Source organism: Anser brachyrhynchus (genome assembly GCF_964034855.1).
Source record: "Anser brachyrhynchus genome assembly, chromosome: 10".
Classification (NCBI taxonomy): domain Eukaryota; kingdom Metazoa; phylum Chordata; class Aves; order Anseriformes; family Anatidae; genus Anser; species Anser brachyrhynchus.
The window spans coordinates 24128156-24146293 of NC_137705.1; the positions used below are offsets into that span (position 1 = coordinate 24128156).

The following is an 18138-nucleotide window of genomic DNA, read 5'->3' on the forward strand; positions in this document are numbered from 1 at the left end:
CGTCTAAAAATGAAAGGCAACAGAGTATAAACCAGAGTCAAATTCTTTCTCAGCATTAATTCCACCCTTTTTTCCCCTACCATGCATTCCTGCCCCTTCTAAAAAGTCCTTGAAGTTTAGCAGCTTGAAATCATATGCCTGTCTGTTAAGCTGTTAGGTATGTGGAAACAAAGTTTTTAGGAGACCCATAAAATCAAACAAGATCAGACTAAATTATCTGCTGCTGATCTGCACTGATACATTACTGCTAGTCACTAAGCCAGTCACTTTGGGTCCTGAAAAAACTGAAAGGGGCAGTGAACCATGATATGCAACTCCATTGAAAGCTAGTTAAGCACATTATCAGACAGAAAAAGCATTTTAGACCCCCTTGGCTGTCAAGCTGGAAAATAGTAAGAGTGATAATTGCCTCTTTAGCACTAGTAAAGACCAAATGAAGTATTACAGCATGAAAGCTCTTTCATTAGGCAAAGTAATCACCTAGTGACTACAAATGTATTCAACTATTTTTTAACTCTGAGATAGAAATTATGCCACAAAATTGGTAAAGAGGCCTGCTTGGAGAAAAGAAGGCTGCAATTCACTTTCCCCACTGCAATGCCAGTGCATACAGCTTCACTTATATGCCAGGTATCTGAGATCAGATCAAAACATTGGTGTTGGGCTTCTCCTTCCTTTCCTTTTGTGAAGATGGTATCTGAGACATTGCTTTATTTATCTCCCATTATTGAGCTGCAGCTGAGCAACTATTTTTTTTCTGACTCCTTTGCTTTTTCTCCTATATCACACACATGGTCTGTTTTCTTAGGTTTATATCTTCAAGAAGGGACCAAAGCAATTATTTAAATGCAGTGTTTCCAAATCTTTACAGATCGCGTGCTTACTCTGAATAAAAGCATTTAAAGAAAGAAAAAAAAAAGCAGTATGAAAAGGGGTATCAAAAATAAATACTGAGTAAGTATTTGTGCATGAGCTTCCACAGGAAAGCCTTGATTTTGGAGGACACCAATGTACAAGTGGTGAGAAAGTTAAATCTTCCTTACTTTATGTGAAATTCTTAACACATTTCCAGATCCTTTGCTTTGTATAGCTTCCATCATGGATAAAGCCAGGAGAAAAAAACTGAAAAAGCCAAAGTCCCTCTATGACATTGTCCGTAATGAATCCTCAAATGATACCTTCAACAGATCCAGAATTTTTGGTTTATCTGGAACACACACAGCATCTTAAGCTAAAGATTCAGAATAACAGAGAATCCACCACAATTTTTTGATGTTTGTCTTCCTTGTTACAAATTTCTCACCTGTCTTGTGATTTATTTATTTATTTTCTGCAAAATATATGCTATAATTAGTTTCATCACTAGTTTCCAGTCATCCTAAATGGATGCCATAACTCATTCCAAGATCCAGATATTTATTTTCCATATCTACTTTCTCCTGAACTTTACCTCCCAGCATACTGTAACTATTTTGCTCTGAATGTTCTTGCCTAATTTTTCAGCTCATCACATACCATCATATATGTTGGTATGTGACATCATATGACATACCAAAAAATTAAAGATGGAAGCAAAAACATGTTTTAAAAAATGTATCCATATGCAGGTATGGGCCAAAAAATATTAGAATCTTGAAGTGATAAAAACTGACAAAGCAAATGATAAAAAATAGAATCTTCTAGATTACATAGCTCAGAAATACCAAAATGTTTCTGTTCTCTGCTTTTTGACCTATAAGCTTACCTGAGAAGAGACAAAAATAAGAGACAGAAGGAGACAAAAAAGAGACAGAAGAAATACAAAAATAATGATCTGGTTCGTGTCTTTTGTTTTAAATCACGAGTGGACAAAATTAGACAAAAGGGAACCTTCAAGAATTATTTCAAGTAAAAGAAAACCTTGACTTACTCCCTAATTTCCAGCTGCTGTATTTCAGATGACCAGGATAAACACAAGAAGAAACAACTTAAGAGAGAAAGAAAGGGGTGGGGGAGAAGGAGGGAAGGAGGGAGGAGTATGAATGTTTGAATGATGTGATGAAATACTAGAAAATATTAAATGTATAAAATATTTGCCTGCTGAAAATGTATCATCTATTAATAAATTAATACTCAACTACAGCAATACTTACAGTGTACTGAAGACTGTATTTTACTGCACAGTAAAATAGAAGTCATTGGCATTATGACAGTACAAGATTAAGGCTGTGGGTTAAAGGTATAGCTACAACAGCTTTGAATCACATTCCTAATTATGAATCTTGCAAGCTGGCATCTCCTAGTATGGAAATATTCACCTTTGATATTAATATCCTAGCTTCTTTATAGACTCAATTTTATTACCAACATTTGAAAATATATTTTGGCTTTAATAAAACAAAACTTGTTTATTGTTATTCCAACAGATATATCAACCCTGTCCTCAAAGGCTCCAAACACCTTTGTCTATGAACAAAATAAGCATCTTTCAAGTCTGTGATTCTTTGAATGTTTATCGTCTACATCAAGGAAAATAAATAAATAAATAAGCCAACTTTGACCTTCTATGCTTAAGACCTTTAAGAAGCAAACAAAAACATTTCACTGAGGTATGTAATGATAAGAAGCCAAAGTTTGTTACAGAGTACCATGCTGCATGCTCAAAACAATGAAATTGAGAGCTACTAGACTATATACAACAATATTTATGCTTTTTAATTCTCCCTAAACACATAAAATGTCTTATAAATCCATATGACGCACATTAGATGGATGTCTTTATATCTTTTTCACATTTTGTTTTTGATCATCTGCTTGGAATAATTTGTTTTAATTTTTTTTTTTTTTTTTAAGTAGAAAGTGAAAGGCAAAGCAACAACAATCACAAAGCAAATGATCAGGTGAGATCTGTGGAACACTCATGCACTGACCTTCTCAATCACTTGCACTCTGCCATGCCTGATTAGCTCCCTAAACTGTCAGAGCCATTATCATCAGTTATGAGACATTCACAGTAACAAATTAAAACATAAAAAACTCTTTTCCACTCTTAAATTCCTGAAGCTTTTCCCATATCAAATACTTCATGAGATGGTACTAGAAGAAAGGAAAAGTTTTCCAGGACTCAATACCTAGCCCAGTAATGTAAACTGCATGTTTACATTGCTCTGCTATGATTACAGTTTGCAGTTGCAGTGCACGCGACAAAGCTGAAGAAGGTTAGTTGACTAGTGGATCCCAATTGACCAAGTTTGGCCTTTTGTTTCAATAGTGTTTTCTTAGGTCCACATTTTTAACTGAGCAGCTACCCCTGCTGAGAGGGATTATTTACCACGGTCTGTCTAATAATGATACTTATGATTATAGTATTCCTCTGATATGTCAAAAATTTGTATAAAAGCTAAGCTTTGGCTTAGCTTAGCTCTTCTTAAGGTTTTGTTAAATAAAGATTGCTTTATCTTCTGCCGTGACCATACATTTAGTGTGCTTACAACATACAAACAACAGATCTTAATGTGAACAAGAAAAACAAAGAAACTATCTTTCAGAGACAGAAAATCTTAACAGCAAAGCTACCTATCAATCCTAGCAATTCACACTTTCAGAAATCATGCCATTTCTTCACCTACAGACAGGAAGTGAAGTATATCAGATAGTAATGGCTTCTAGAAGAGGTGTTCAGATTAAGACTTTATTTCCCCCGAGCAGTCAAAATTAATGGTAACCGGAAGAGAAAGTGGAAAAACACCCAGTTCAGAGCAAGAAGATGCAATGGCTGTTAAGAGTGACCATCCAGCTTTCCTAGCTCTCCAAAGCATGTCACAATCATGTCAAATAGCAGGGCAAAGCCTCCCTGGTCCCCCAAACAGACCTATGCAAGAATGCCCAAGAAATTCTGTTTTTACAGAATTGCTTTCGATAAACTTTCGTAAGCATACAAACATTTCCTGACATGTGATGTAATGTTTTTTTACTGAAAGTGAAAAATTAAAATCACATTGCTTATAACATTCATAGTTATTGAGTTCCATTATAATTGCACTGTTACAATTATCCATTTGAGGACTTAAGTTCCATCATGCTATTCACTACATAAATACCTTTTTTTTAAACGTAATTTTCACCTGTTAAGATAAAATAAATATTAACAATAAATATTAAAACAAACAAATAACAAAACCAACAACACAACAAATAAAAGTAAAAAGGCAAATACAGTCCTGATTTGAATTAGTATTTATAAGCTTAGCTCATCATTTGCACCTCTTTTGTCAGACAGCAGTTTTAAAGGCTTTTGAAGACCATTATTAGTGATTTAAAAGGTGACACAGCGGTGAATTTATAGATTTGGATATTGAGTTTCTCCACACCTGAAGGGAGCATGAGAGAAAGTGTGAAGTTATTGGAGGAACAAGTGGATTATACTAGCAGTAAAGGTTGGACTTCCTGATGCAGCCAAGGAGGGAATGACACCATGTCCTGGAATATTGCGCCTAAATGGCAGAGAGCCAATCTCTTATTAAAGATATCAAATCCAAAATGAGACAGGCCTAAAATATTCCAATTTACCACATACATTTCTGAGCACCTAAAAGACAAAGTTTACTGACCAGCTTTCATCATAAAATCTGGGAGTGTATTTTTTTCTCCTGCATTAACAGCAGATACTCTACAGAAAGCAAGCTGGTACACAACAAGATAAAAAATAAGAAATGTTCCTTGAGAACGAAACTACAGCAGCACTTTGATGCACAATGAATTCCCAAAGATCTAAGGACTAATATTTAGAAATCTCATTAGGTTAAAAGCATTCATAAAAAATATTCATAATACATTTGATACTAACTTTGTCAGTTACTCAGGGCCAAAACTGGCATGCATATAGCCTTCATGTGCGTAACACAACTGAATCACATATCCTCAGGCACATCAGCATTAAGTTTCCTAAAGTTCTACTTCCTATGAGAACCTACTACACAAATTAATAGAAGGGGCTTAGACAACATATTACCAAAATTGCTAGTTCAGAAGACTTATTAGACAGTAGACGTATGAGAGCATCAGAACAATCTCCAAAATACAAGCATGTGCTATTATGTGAACATGTACATGCTAGAAAAGAAGAAGGGATGTTTCAGTGGGTGGTGCTTTGAGTAGTGGGGTTCCCACACGTGACAAAGGAGCAGCAAAAACATCACAGAACTGACATGGAGGAGAAAGTAGAGCACAGCTAGAGAAACTCTGCTATTGTGACCTGGATAGCTATGTGGCTGAATGCTACCAAAAACCAAGTAGGAGATCAAGAAAATACCACATTTTTCCTTTATTTCTTCTTTGCTCAGGAAAACAAATAAACAGAAACAAACAAACAAACAAAAACCACAACTAGCTGTGTATATTATAACACAGTTATTTAGGTCTGTATCAAAGACACTTCACTGTAAATTTTCTCTTTTCCTGGCATAAGAGGTATAAGGTCCCAAACATTCACGAAGTGTGAGTTTAAAAGTGGTAGGATCATCGTGTTGAATGGCTTCAATGTTCACAGCATCTTACCTTGATGGAGGTAGAAAAGCCTTTGAAATTGGAAAAGATTAGATCACCCATTAAATGTTCTAGTAATAGACATACCTTTGAACAACAAGGGCAGCTATATTCTATGAAACTCTGCATGCACATCTGGGCAGCATTTGCTTCATATAAAAAGATATTATATTTGTATTTCATTTAAGAGATGTTTTATTCCAACTTTATTCCTACTTCAGTAGGTGCATTTATTCAATTCTTGCCTTGATTAAAAAAACAATAAGGTGACTTAGACTTAAAATTGCTCAGCATTCATTTAAAATTATGCAGTTTGTTTTTGGTAATATTTTTCAAATGCATGACTTCTTGCTTACACAAATGCATGTACAAGCTTTCCCCAGACACATGCCAGTAAGCAGATCTGCCAAGTCTCATGTGCTAAACATGAAATTCATTCTTTTGGCCTCATCTCATGCTCTCCTGCTGCAAGACCTCATACATTTACAGCATGGTGCTGCTTCCTCTCTCCAGTTCTATAAACTCATGTGCCACATGCAACTGACTGGTTAATCAACTGTATGTACCCAGTGTGACTTAGCTGGCAGTGGGGAAGTGGCAAAGGCAAGTCACTGCATCTGAAAAAGCGTGCCACAAGGTCTGCATGGGCTAGGATGTCTCCATCATGTGAGCAAACACACATCTCCATCACTTACACAGCTCACGTGTTGGGATTCCAATAAACTGAAAGGGCTGGAGTGCGTAGGAGGGACTGACGTGGAAAATCAAATATGGAGGGGAAACACTTCTTTTATGATGCACAAAAAAACATTGGTGTGGTCAACAGATGGAATGTAGCCAGATCCTCATTACAGCAATGCTATTGACATTGCCACAATTAAGGTAAGAGTCACTGTTTCCACTGTAAACTCCTGTTTGCAAGACCTTATAAATTGGCCGTAAAACTTCACTTCAGGCAGAACCTTAACACACAAGGTCTCAGCATTAAAGTATGTTTCACATATATTAAAAAAAAAAAATAATGGTGTGCCTTTCAGATTGCATAGTAGCTCAAAACAGGTTTCCTATTCTTGTTCTGGTATTCTCTGCACTCATTGCACTCAGAAAAACCTTTGTGTCTATTGAGTAGAATGATGGAATTTTCCATTCTAATTACAACTTTCCACAGTTGGCAGCAGTTTCATTTCTTATTTTAATATCACATTAATAAGCTAAGTTGTTAGCTTTGGAAAAATGGTTATCATCTTTTGAAACAGCATTGTTAATTCAAAACACCTCCAATGTATTCATTTAACAATCAAAATACAGCTTCATATTATAAAGCACCCTGGTTGTAAAGGATGTATTACAGTTTTTAATCTTGTCCGCACACAGACACATACACACACACACACAGAAACTGCAATGTAAATCAAATTCAGCCAGCTAATACAGTGCGTATCCTGTGTCTCTGAAGTAAAAGGGAAATTCTTTTCTTGCATTTCAACAGGAGCAGACCCAAGCTTTCAAAATACATGGGTATGTAGTACTATAATTACTTCTTATTTATAGGGTGCTGACAGTAGGCTCAGTGCTGTACAAACAAAAGAAGACATGGTCCCTGCCCCTTGGGACTTACAATCTGAAAGCACAACAATTGAGGCACATAAAACACCAAGTGGTGATCCAGTACACAGTGGAACACTGACATGTTTGTTTTCCCATAAATAAATCACTCCTTGGGGGTAGAGCGTAAAAGGGGTAGATAGTCTTCTTCTATTTATGTTTTAAGAGAGGATTTGAAAGAATACATATTTGTAGCACTCAGTTTTCCAAATACTCGACCAAAAGGGACTATGGGAAAAAATAATCTATAGCATGTAAGGTCTTCATAGCCAATTATTACTTGTTACAGAAAAACAGTTTACATTCCCTTTAGAAGGAACTGAAATGGCACCATGTCTGTATTTCCCAACTACTACAAGGCACACATCCTTCTACTTCTTCATTCAACATCACTGTGTATATATACATATACATAACAGCGTAACTAACCACGGTTAGTACTCCAATTGGTGAAATTACCTACAACGTACAGGAAGTGCAAATGTTAATGCTTTTGAAGCACTCCCAACTTGTGTATATGACAAAATCTAGGCAAAACTCTGTACAGGCTTGATCCTGCAGCTAGTAAGCTCTACAGTACAAGTGCCTGAGACAAAGGCTTTGCATTCTTCACATAAACTTCTTATGACCTATGCTTCAGGGCTGAATACAGTATTTAATCTAGCCTTGATTTTTTATCATGCTGGGCCAGTGACTTTTTTTTTTTTAATATTCTTTAAATAAACATTTACACTGTTAACCTAATAGACTGTAATGTGTTCACAGAATTATAGAGTGATTGGCAGTTTTGTTTCTTTGGTTGTTTTCTATAGTGACAAGGATCACAATTAGAAGGCCTAAAATTTGACCTATCCTGGCAGAGACCCTCCTTTCCATTTATTTTATTTTTTTCTAACCTGCTCACCACTTTAAATTAAATAAAGGCAAGCAATATTAATAACAAAATAATTAATATATAGGCCATATGAAATGATGTACAGGAACTAACAATAATATAATAACAAGAAGTAATGCATAAGTTTTTTCATTTACTGCCATTTCCAGGTAATTTGTACCTTTCCAAAAAAAACTATTTAATTAAGAGAATTTTCGGATTCCAAAAGCAGCAATTCCTGGTCCTGGAGGGACCAGGAAGAATACTGCCACAGATATGAAAGAGAAACACACCTATACAGCACAGAGACCCACAACCAACCTGAACACGTCCTGGTAGAAAGAAGCTCTGGCAAGGGAGGCAGTAATCTTGACACCAAGGGTTGCCTTCCAGCATAAAGATGTTTTAGTTTGGTCCTTAGTTAGGTGAGCCCAGTTATGTCAGCGTCAGCACATTACAGATGCATGAGTTATTATGGTTCCCTAAGCCTAAATGAAGAGAACTCTACAGAAACATGACAGTCCAGTACTCAGAGATTTGTTTGATGTTCTGGCAGTTACTGACCAAAACTGGATGGAAAGGTTTTTTACCAGTAGCTTTTACCATGTTGTATAGGGATTACAACTGAAAACATCTGGGACTGAAATAATGTTACACTTGTAGGCACCTCTCAAGGGAGGACTGACATGGAACGTGGTACTGCAGAATGCACACATTCAGACACCAACTCATGTATGGGATTTTTAATGGGATTTTTAAAAATGAACACATTGTAACTGATGAGCAAGCCATTCATGGAGAAGAGAATTTATGATAGATGAAATAGTGTAGCATATCTGATTTTAGAAGGCACACTGGAAAATATAGGGGAAAAACAGGAAGAGGAATCGACTTTTTTTTTTTTTTTTTTAACGAATCACCACAGTATAGTAGAATTTGTGCTGCCAACACCTTAAAACCAAATATGCGGAAGAAAATGTAAGTGAACACTCTCACTTCATCCACATTTTAACACACATGTTCCTGAGAGTTCAACCCCTTCTATCCCTCAATATTATGATTAGATCCACTTAGGCTACTTAAGACATCCTTGCACTGTTACTACATTCAGAGGCAATGAAGAGTGTTATTTACACACTGAGTGGAGGTGAATGTAGATGTGTCTAGAAGTATAAGCTGGCATAATGGACTTCTTCAGGGTAACAAGGAGGTTTAAGTCAACCCAGACAGGACTTAACTACAACCTCTCAAGACTTAACTACAACCCATCCACAAATAGGTGCTTGTAAAGTAGATACAGATTGAATCATAGAATCATTGACTTAATCTTGAAATATTACAGCATCCTTAAACCACTTGAAGGGGACAGCAAAATAGCAAAGAAAGAACTAAAACATATGTGGTGTGACACTAGATATAGGAAATTGTTTGTGCTGTAAGTATATTTGATATGGTTGTGCGCGCACTTAAGTTCATAGCCAGTTCCAATGCATGCTTTTCTTGCTGACAACTGACACCTGTATGTAGAATCTGCCTTCTCATGCTCCCAGCACCAGTATATTACGGATGCTCAATTCTTTCTGGTGGTGTTTCCTATAATGATTTCCTTTTTTACATTTTTTTTCTCTGTTGCATTCCACTCTTTTTTTAACTTCCTGTTAAAAAAATATTGTTCTTACATACAATATGCATACATTTTTTTTTAATTTAAGCATTGAGTAAAGATTCATTAATAAGCAAACAGTGCCTCAACCAAACCACTTAAAAAAATTGATTTGCTCCTTCTCTTGTAAGGACACATGGAATAATCTGATGCAAAACGCATGTCTACAGACTTGTCAACAAGTACCATGAGTTGAGTGTGGTGCTCACTCTTTAACATATCTCAACAAAGTAACTTAACCATAATTTTCAAGACTATTTTTAAAGTTTTGAAATCTGTTTAAAGTTCTTCATATTAGGAGAAAATAATCATATTTTAAAAAATCTATGCAAAATGAATTTTATTCTAAAAGATTTTTTTTTCATTATACATGAGACCTATAAAATTTAGTTGAAAAATGAAGTGCTTCTCAATTTGCATTATCTCAGGATAATCTCCTTTTCTGTTCCATTTTAGGGGATTGTATGGCAAGCCAGAGTTTATTGTGACTTCTATTGCTTTTATTAAGCACTGGAGAAACCAAGTTTTAAAGTGTAAGTCACCTTTTGGTATGTAAATTACAGCAGGCCAAAGGCTGCCACTTTTTAATATCTTTTTTGTTTAAATTTTCAATCCTTTTTTTCTACAGCTGGTGTTGCCTATTATATAAAACTAATTATTTTTCCATCAACTTTAACTTCATTCATTCTCTTGGTCTGTTTTTACTGAAAAGCCCATATATATTTATGATTGTCAAGGTCTGAAAGATGCAGATCAACTAATTTAAAACAATGCATATTTAAATCTAAACGTTTATTTAAATATTAAAATACTTCATGTATTTCTAGGCAAACACATTTGTTGCTAGTGAGTAATCTGCAACTGAAAAAAATATTTTATTAATGCCAAATGGAAAGCAAGCAACTTAGCTACCTGCAACAGGATAAAAACTTTCTTACCCAACCCCCCTTTTTGCTCCTCCATGGGGTTGGTTCAGTCATAGGGAAAGGAGGAATCTTATCTTTTCTTTGATAAAAGGCTATTGCTGATACCCTCCTGATACCCAGGAAATATCATGTCTAATGAATAGGCACTTTGTTACAGAAGTTCAACCTCTGGTTAGAAATTACTTTTCAAGTGCTACATATAAGACACGACATCTGAAATCTATCCAAAAAAAGAATAGTCTGTATGATTTATGGCCTGCAATGATGGGAAAACTCCATTTTCCTTACACTGAATCAGTAAAGATATTACAAGGCAAATTTCTATTTGACCTTTAAAGAACTGGTTATGTAGGTAAAATGCAAAAACCTCTCATTAGTGGACTGCTTAAAGGGGAAAAAAAAATCACATATTGGTTGAACACAAGAACAGATTAGTATTCCAAACTCTTTGGATTATTTTTTGTTTTGTTTTTATAAGATCTTTCCAAAACAGCAGAAATGTGCGGCAACCACAGATATAGCAAACGATGCCAATGGATATCATTTTGCAATGTCTTCAGTTTATCTGCTGTCCTGTAAATGAAAACAACCTGCCTTACTACGCCCCCTCTCACCTCACAAACTCAGCCATACAGTTCTTCTCATTGGCCTTTTCTGGGATTACTATTCATTTGGCTTAGTGGTAAGTTAGATAAGCTCACTGATTCAAGTATTTTTTTTTTTATTATTATTTTTTGGCAAGAGTTAGTGTCCAACCAGATCTGTAAACTGAACGTGAGTACTAATAATGTCCAAGACATCACACAGCCAGAAGTCAAGGAAAGGTTGGGACCCTCCTTCACTTGTAGCACCAACAGACATAGATCAGACTTGGGGCAATGATTTAAAGAAAAATCACCTTGGATATTTTGTACTTTCCACATACACTGCTCTATCTCTGCTTTTTCATGCATAATCACTGTCTTATGAGATATATTTTTTAGTTGTTCATATCATATGGCTATAAAAATAATAAAATAAGATTAATTAGAATGCCTTACTCCACTATATATCTTCACAATAAAACAATTTTGCAAGTATATTTAATTTCTTTTTAATGAAGCTAGGAAATGGATAAGCCAAAGGAATTTAAAGCCATTCTCCTTTAGGAAACCAATTCAAACTCATCCAAGTTAATCATTATTGGAAAATTACTATAATCAAATAGTGTTATAGCTGGCTAACATTAAATTAGTTGCTCCCATATGAGTAACAGACAGTTAAAAGTACTGTATAGTTGGCCAGTACAATGTTACTGGTAATGTAAAGGGAAAAATCAAGGCAGAGAAGACAGGATTTCTAAATACAGAGAAGAGGTCCTTTCATAAGGTTCCCCAACTTCTCTAATAAATTCACATACAAAAGTGTATTGGCACTGGTGGAGTCACAGAGAAGGTATGTTCCTTTCACGGTAGTTTGATCTCTTATGGAAGAAGGACATACAATGATCTCCAGATATGCAGGTAAGTTTGAATCTTAAATTGTCTGTTCCTGAATGACTGATGAATTAAAGGCTCCTTGTTAGAAGTCCCCTGAAGTTCCCTTGATAGAAGTCCTCCTGCTGAGAATCATTTACATAGAACTTACGATGCCAGTAACTGCTTTATTAATCATCTCCACAGCACCCCTGCTTCATCCTTTCTTGCATGAAATGCAGATAGAGAAATACATACTTTATTCATATTTCTGTGCCACCTGTTCATATAATGTTTCCATGTATATCACTGACTATATACACTGAGGTCTTGGTGAAAGAAATATACATACATATATACGTCTCATTCCAAACAAGGGCCTGAGCAGTTTGATTTAATTTTGACATTCTTGCTTTGAGCAGGAACTTCACCTTAAGTAAAAATTTAGTCAAGGTAAAATATAATGGAAAATGTAAGTGAAATATGAATTTCTAAGCTTTATTTAAAAATTATATTTAAGCTTGAGGTCTGTCACAATGGGACCAAGCATCATAGCTATACGGAGTCAGGATTGGCTCAGAAAGTATTTATTCCCTTTTGTACATCAAAAAACATGTTTTTACAAATGATCTGAACTGCCACTTGATTGTGAAGTGCCCCAGACACGAAGATGGTTTATATACAACTGCCTATACTCTAGGAACATAAACCAGCAGTAATATTTTTGGTGTTACATTTTATGTACACATGCACTCTTAGAGCTGCTTGCTACACATGTGTATATGTTAGCTTTTTCCATTAAGCTGAGTGACTCATTTTCTGTAGTACCACCTGAACCATACCTATTAAGAATTGTCACTTCCATGTTACATTATTCCAGCTAAAATTCCCATACAAGATGTAATCTCAACAAGCCACTTGAAATCATCTCTAACATAAGTAAAAGCTGGCACTCTTCCACAGGAATGAATTAATATGATAAGAATGTCTCAGATGGATGTCTAATCTGTTCACATGAGAACCTGCCAGTGGAACACTCACTCACACTGTAAGATCAAACCATCTTCATAATCTGTCATTAGAAGGAAGAGTGATTTATTCAATTTCAGAAATTTCTTTTAAGCTTACAGTATTTTTTCTTTCACATTTTCATGTTTGCATGGGAACTCCAGCAACAAAATGCATTAAAAATATTTAAATTGTGTTAATTCTTCTTTTAAATATTCAAAGACAGATCTGGAAATACAAGTGATCTTCATGAGTTCTTGGACCATACGCCCAATTATTGAGAGTAATATAGAAAACATTCTATTTCCAAGAACTTAAAATTAGAAATATAGCATTTTTTTAAATTAAAAGTTACATTAAAATTAAATTAAGTTGAAATTAATATATATATATACAAATTAAAGCATACTGACTCCAGACAAAAGTACAATGGTGAGTTTTAAGAGAAACTCATATATCAATTGAATAAATTATTTTAAGTACACACTAGTTGTGTTCCACATGAAACAGGGCTGACCAAATGACCAATCACATCTTTAATCACTAAAAGCTAATGTTTCCAAGAAAAAACACATCTACAGCACAAAGTAGCCAACAATATTATTTTATGGTGTCTTATGCAATAGATTTTTAAAATTTTACTTCAGAAAATCTTTTCCACTGACTTCCCCCTTCTCCCCCTTACTATTCTTTAAAGATAAAGCATTCATACTTCAAAAACTACCTCCTGAGAAGCAGAGACCTCTGTCTTATCTCCCTATAGGAACCAGTAGAGATTACTATTTTAGAATGAGAGACAAGCCAGTGGCTTAAAAAAAAAAAGCTTTCTAGACTAGGAAATAAATACAAGCTAATTCCAAAAGCCACTTAACCACTTGATAAATCATCTTCAGAAACAATATTAGGACATGTGACTGTAGTTTATCTTTGTAACATCTGTCATCCAGAGGACTATCTATCTACCCTTTAAATGATGTAGATTTGAATAAAGACACTTCAAGGCACACCTCATTTTGAGTAAAATCAGACAAAGTTAAATAAAACTAGGAATGTTACTGAATAGTTTAGGAAAAAATTAAAGCATACTGACTCAGACTAATACAATGGAGAGTTTTAGGACAGGCAGAATATCAAGAAAATGATGACCTAACTTAGATATGAAACTAAAGAACCCTACCTTCCAGAAAAATGGCATGACAATTTGAAAAGAAGCTGAAAATGGTGACACCACTAATATGGCAGCAAAAAGACTACCTTTTTTGTTCTTGCTTTGGTCAGAAGTAGTGCTGTACTAATGATTTTACACTGAGTAAAGCAATATGTTAGAATAAAAAAGTGCTGGCTTGAGTTCCTCAGAAGTAAGAAGAGGATAGAAGTAACCAGGATATGTCTCTCTAAGCTCAAGTTTTTCTTGCACTGTTCAGAGAAGTATGCAACCTCGGTGTTGTTTAACCATCAGTTACCCTATAGAAGCAGCAATGTTTGACTGGCTAGGAAATATTAAACCTTTCTCCTTATCTATGACTATTCTAGCCAGTGCAATGCAGGCTTTGTGTCCTCTAGAATGGACAGGTGTAACCTGGAAGTAATGTGGAAATGTTACAGTCTGTCATGGAGCGGACTGCCCTGGGCCCTTAAGCACTGGCCCAAAGGTTTATCTAGGTACTGTAACATGGTATCTTTCAGCAGTATTAAATTATACCTGAATGTTTGACTATCACCACGAGAAGCAACAGTACCTGTTGAATGCCTCAGGAAAATATGTACCTCTAGAATGTTACACCGTTTCATCTCCATAAGGTATGAAAACCTGCATTAAACTCTGAATAGTTCTGTCACTCCTTTTTTGAGAGAGAGAGGGAGGCCTGACAAGATAATGGTCTAAAATGGTCTAAATCAGTGTAATAACTTTGTTGTTGATGTTTTATATTAAACAAAGATTAGAACAGCAAAATAAGTGACTTAGGAGAAAACCTATGAATAGTCAAGACTTATCTTTATTACTGAGTCCCAATTTGTGAGAATTAACAAAAAAAAAATTACACAAAATCCTGTCCTAGTAAGAACCTGGAAATTAATAACATGCTGAAAGTAAGAGCTGGTAATCTTCACAACACTAGGGTGAATCTGTGGTCATTAGTTTAGGCGGTACAAAATAGCATAGAGTAACCATATTTCCTTGCTCCAAGGATCTTACTGAACTGTCAGCTTCTATTTCAGTAGGATTGATCCTATCAGAACAGTGTAGTTATCCATGGCAGAGGTTACCTGGGAAATTGGGGTCCAGGCAGTACTTAAAGTCATGTTACGTGTGCCATATGAAGAGGGACCAGTGCACAGTCTGCACTGTCTGTGCAGCTATATCTGTTCTTCACATACATCAGGATGCTATTTCTAACCTTTAAAATCAACAGTATATCACTTTCCTCAAGGGATGCCTGTATTAGCTTACCCATGATACATAAGGTTTCTTGTGTTCTGACTCACATCTGCCTCTAAGTCTTTTATCAGTCACTCCTCCATACTGTGCACTTTGTTAAATCATCAAAAATCCCCGATTTGTGTTCCAAATGAAGTACCATGCTGCTCAAAAATTATGCTCAAAGATGATCCTACCAACTTGAACATATGCCATTTCAATTCTGTCAACATTTATTTTCGTAGTTTAAGTCACGAATATTTTTAACCATGAAAAAAGCAATTAGGGGAAAAGCAAATGAATGTAATATCAATGCCACCGAGAATCTCTCTCTCTCTATATATACACACACACACACATATATATATTATTTACAGCATGGAAAATAAAAACCAGAGAACAGTTGAAGGGTCAGTCTTACAATTCACAGTAAGGCAAAATGATTAGCAGATTTAAATCAAAATATGCAGTTGATGGGCTGGATTCAGAAATCAGGTGGAAATTTTGCAAACTGGTTTCAGAAATTCAGATGGATTGAACTGAAGTCCTACCAGAAAATGCTACTCAGCTACAAATACACCTAGAAACAGTACGTGAAAGTAGACCATTTCAAGACTTCTGTCACACTTATGAAAAAAGCAGGGGCATAGTGCTAAACTGTCAAAACTCAATATACAACATCCAATTGGGGTCTAATATTGGCTGAAATTTGGAAATATCAAAAAAAACAGTTAATTCTTCAAACAGGCTCTGAATGTTAACATTCAATAATTATGTGAATTATTTTCTAGACTAAAATATGACAAAACTGTTTGTTTTGTTTTGTTTTCTAACTACTGGAATACAAATTAAATATAATTAAACAGCATTACACTTTTTTTTCTATCATATAATGGATTTATGGTACTCAACATAGCAATCCCCATTCAATGTCTTTATTCTTATTTAATTAAATTACAATTTCAAATAAAAACTATTTATTGTTTAAAAGAATGCCATGAAGATTCAAGCTAGAATAGCTGCTTTTTGTTAAAGAAAACAAAAAGGAATTCTTGCCCCATCTCAGACCACACACCCCCAGTAAATAAATTTAAAAAAATGTATTTTTATACTTATGGCAAGTTGCTAAAGCATAAATTGACCCCCCTGAGAGACTGACAGAACTGTTTTAGTCACTATCACTGTTTGAAAACCTGAGTGAAAAGCAGGGAGGCTAAAAATGTCTTGGTTTACATTTACAAATATGAGAAGTAATTACTAGTATTTACTAGTAAGAAAAGAGAAAGAGTGATAATGAATACAAGGAGTGTAGCTGTGCCAAAATACTTTAGTGTCTGTTTAAAAACAATGAAGAAGGAAAAAAAAAGTCTGAAAATTCCCTTTGCAAACAGGGCTGTTCAAATTTCTTTTCATTCCGCTAATTGGTTGGAACTTACACTGAACCGTCTTTCAGAAACAAATTCAAGTTTAACTAAACTTTGGAGGATTTTAAATAAAGCAAAATTCCTTTATATTCTCTAAATTTACTGTAAACTCTTATTTCCTAGAATGATCTTACGGTGTTTCACCAAACCCTTCTCAAGATTTTCCCACTAAAGGGGCTCAAGTTCACCCCTTCCTCCCCCCTTTTCATTCTTCCTGAAGCCTCTTTATGCTATAAAGTTCTGTAAAGATAACAGGGTCTCTGAATCTCAGAACGGAACGGACCAAAGAAGCTAGACTAGTTTACTTTCTTCAGATTTGTAATTTGGTCCTCTGCAGCTTGTCACATAGCAGTTTGCAAGTAGCTAAAATAGGCATGTTCCAGTTAAGTGTCATACTGGGGTACTCAAAATAAAGTGCCTTAACACATCAAAACAAAAACCTCATAGCTTAAAAAAGTAGCTTAGTACAAACAAACATCAACACTTCTCATATTAAGAAGAAATATATCTTGTTCAAAGTTTGAGTTTTGAGACTAATTTACCCGAGACTACAGAATATACATGAGTTAATAATTCTGAGATCTAATAATGTACTTGGGGTAATGGTCAAAACTATGTATATGTACACCAACAGGCAACAGTTACTTTTTCTAACAACACAGACATCAGGTAGTTCATGAAGATGCATAATCCAGCTCCCTACAAAAGACAGAAAATGTTTGAGTGTACTGTAAATGTAAAATACCAAATATATTTATCATCTTACATGCAATATAACAATTAGAAACAGAGAAGACTAGCTAGAGCCAATTGAAAAACAGTTTGAATCTCTGAGCTTCAACTGCAACTGAACACTAGGTTTCATTATTTTGAAAATGTTTTGATGTTCATTGAACTAGAACTGAAACACAATCTCAATCACAGTCAAATCCCGTCTAGAGATTAGTTGAAAAATTTACTGGTTCAATTCCCTGGCAATAAAATTTAGCAACAACATATTTTTAAGTTACTTAAAAGCTGAGAGATTAGAGTTTTTCATCTCTATTGTTTGGTAATATATCTTACCAATTATTCCTAATGTAATTTAAGTTGCATCCTATGGATTTAAGCAGATGTAAGAGCTGGAGCTGTCTTTTTAGAAGAATGCCATTCTTCATTGTGCATAATCAAAAATCAAATGAGATCAGAAGAAACCAGATCTGAGCATTTCTTTAGCCCTATTTATACTTTGAAAATATTCAG

At 35.0% G+C, this 18138-nt stretch overlaps 1 protein-coding gene across 26 annotated transcripts in view; it reads right to left on the bottom strand.

Annotated features, from left to right (window-relative positions):
- Positions 1 to 18138, bottom strand: part of ERC2 (ELKS/RAB6-interacting/CAST family member 2) — a 522744-nt gene that overhangs the window by 76958 nt on the left and 427648 nt on the right. The window contains exon 23 of one of the 26 annotated variants that reach the window (XR_013955476.1): positions 2757 to 17595. The exons of the other annotated variants lie outside the window; for them this stretch is intronic. The gene's annotated coding sequence lies outside the window, so the exon portion shown is untranslated. Of the gene's footprint in view, positions 1 to 2756; positions 17596 to 18138 lie in introns of those variants that run through there. 26 annotated transcript variants of the gene reach the window in all.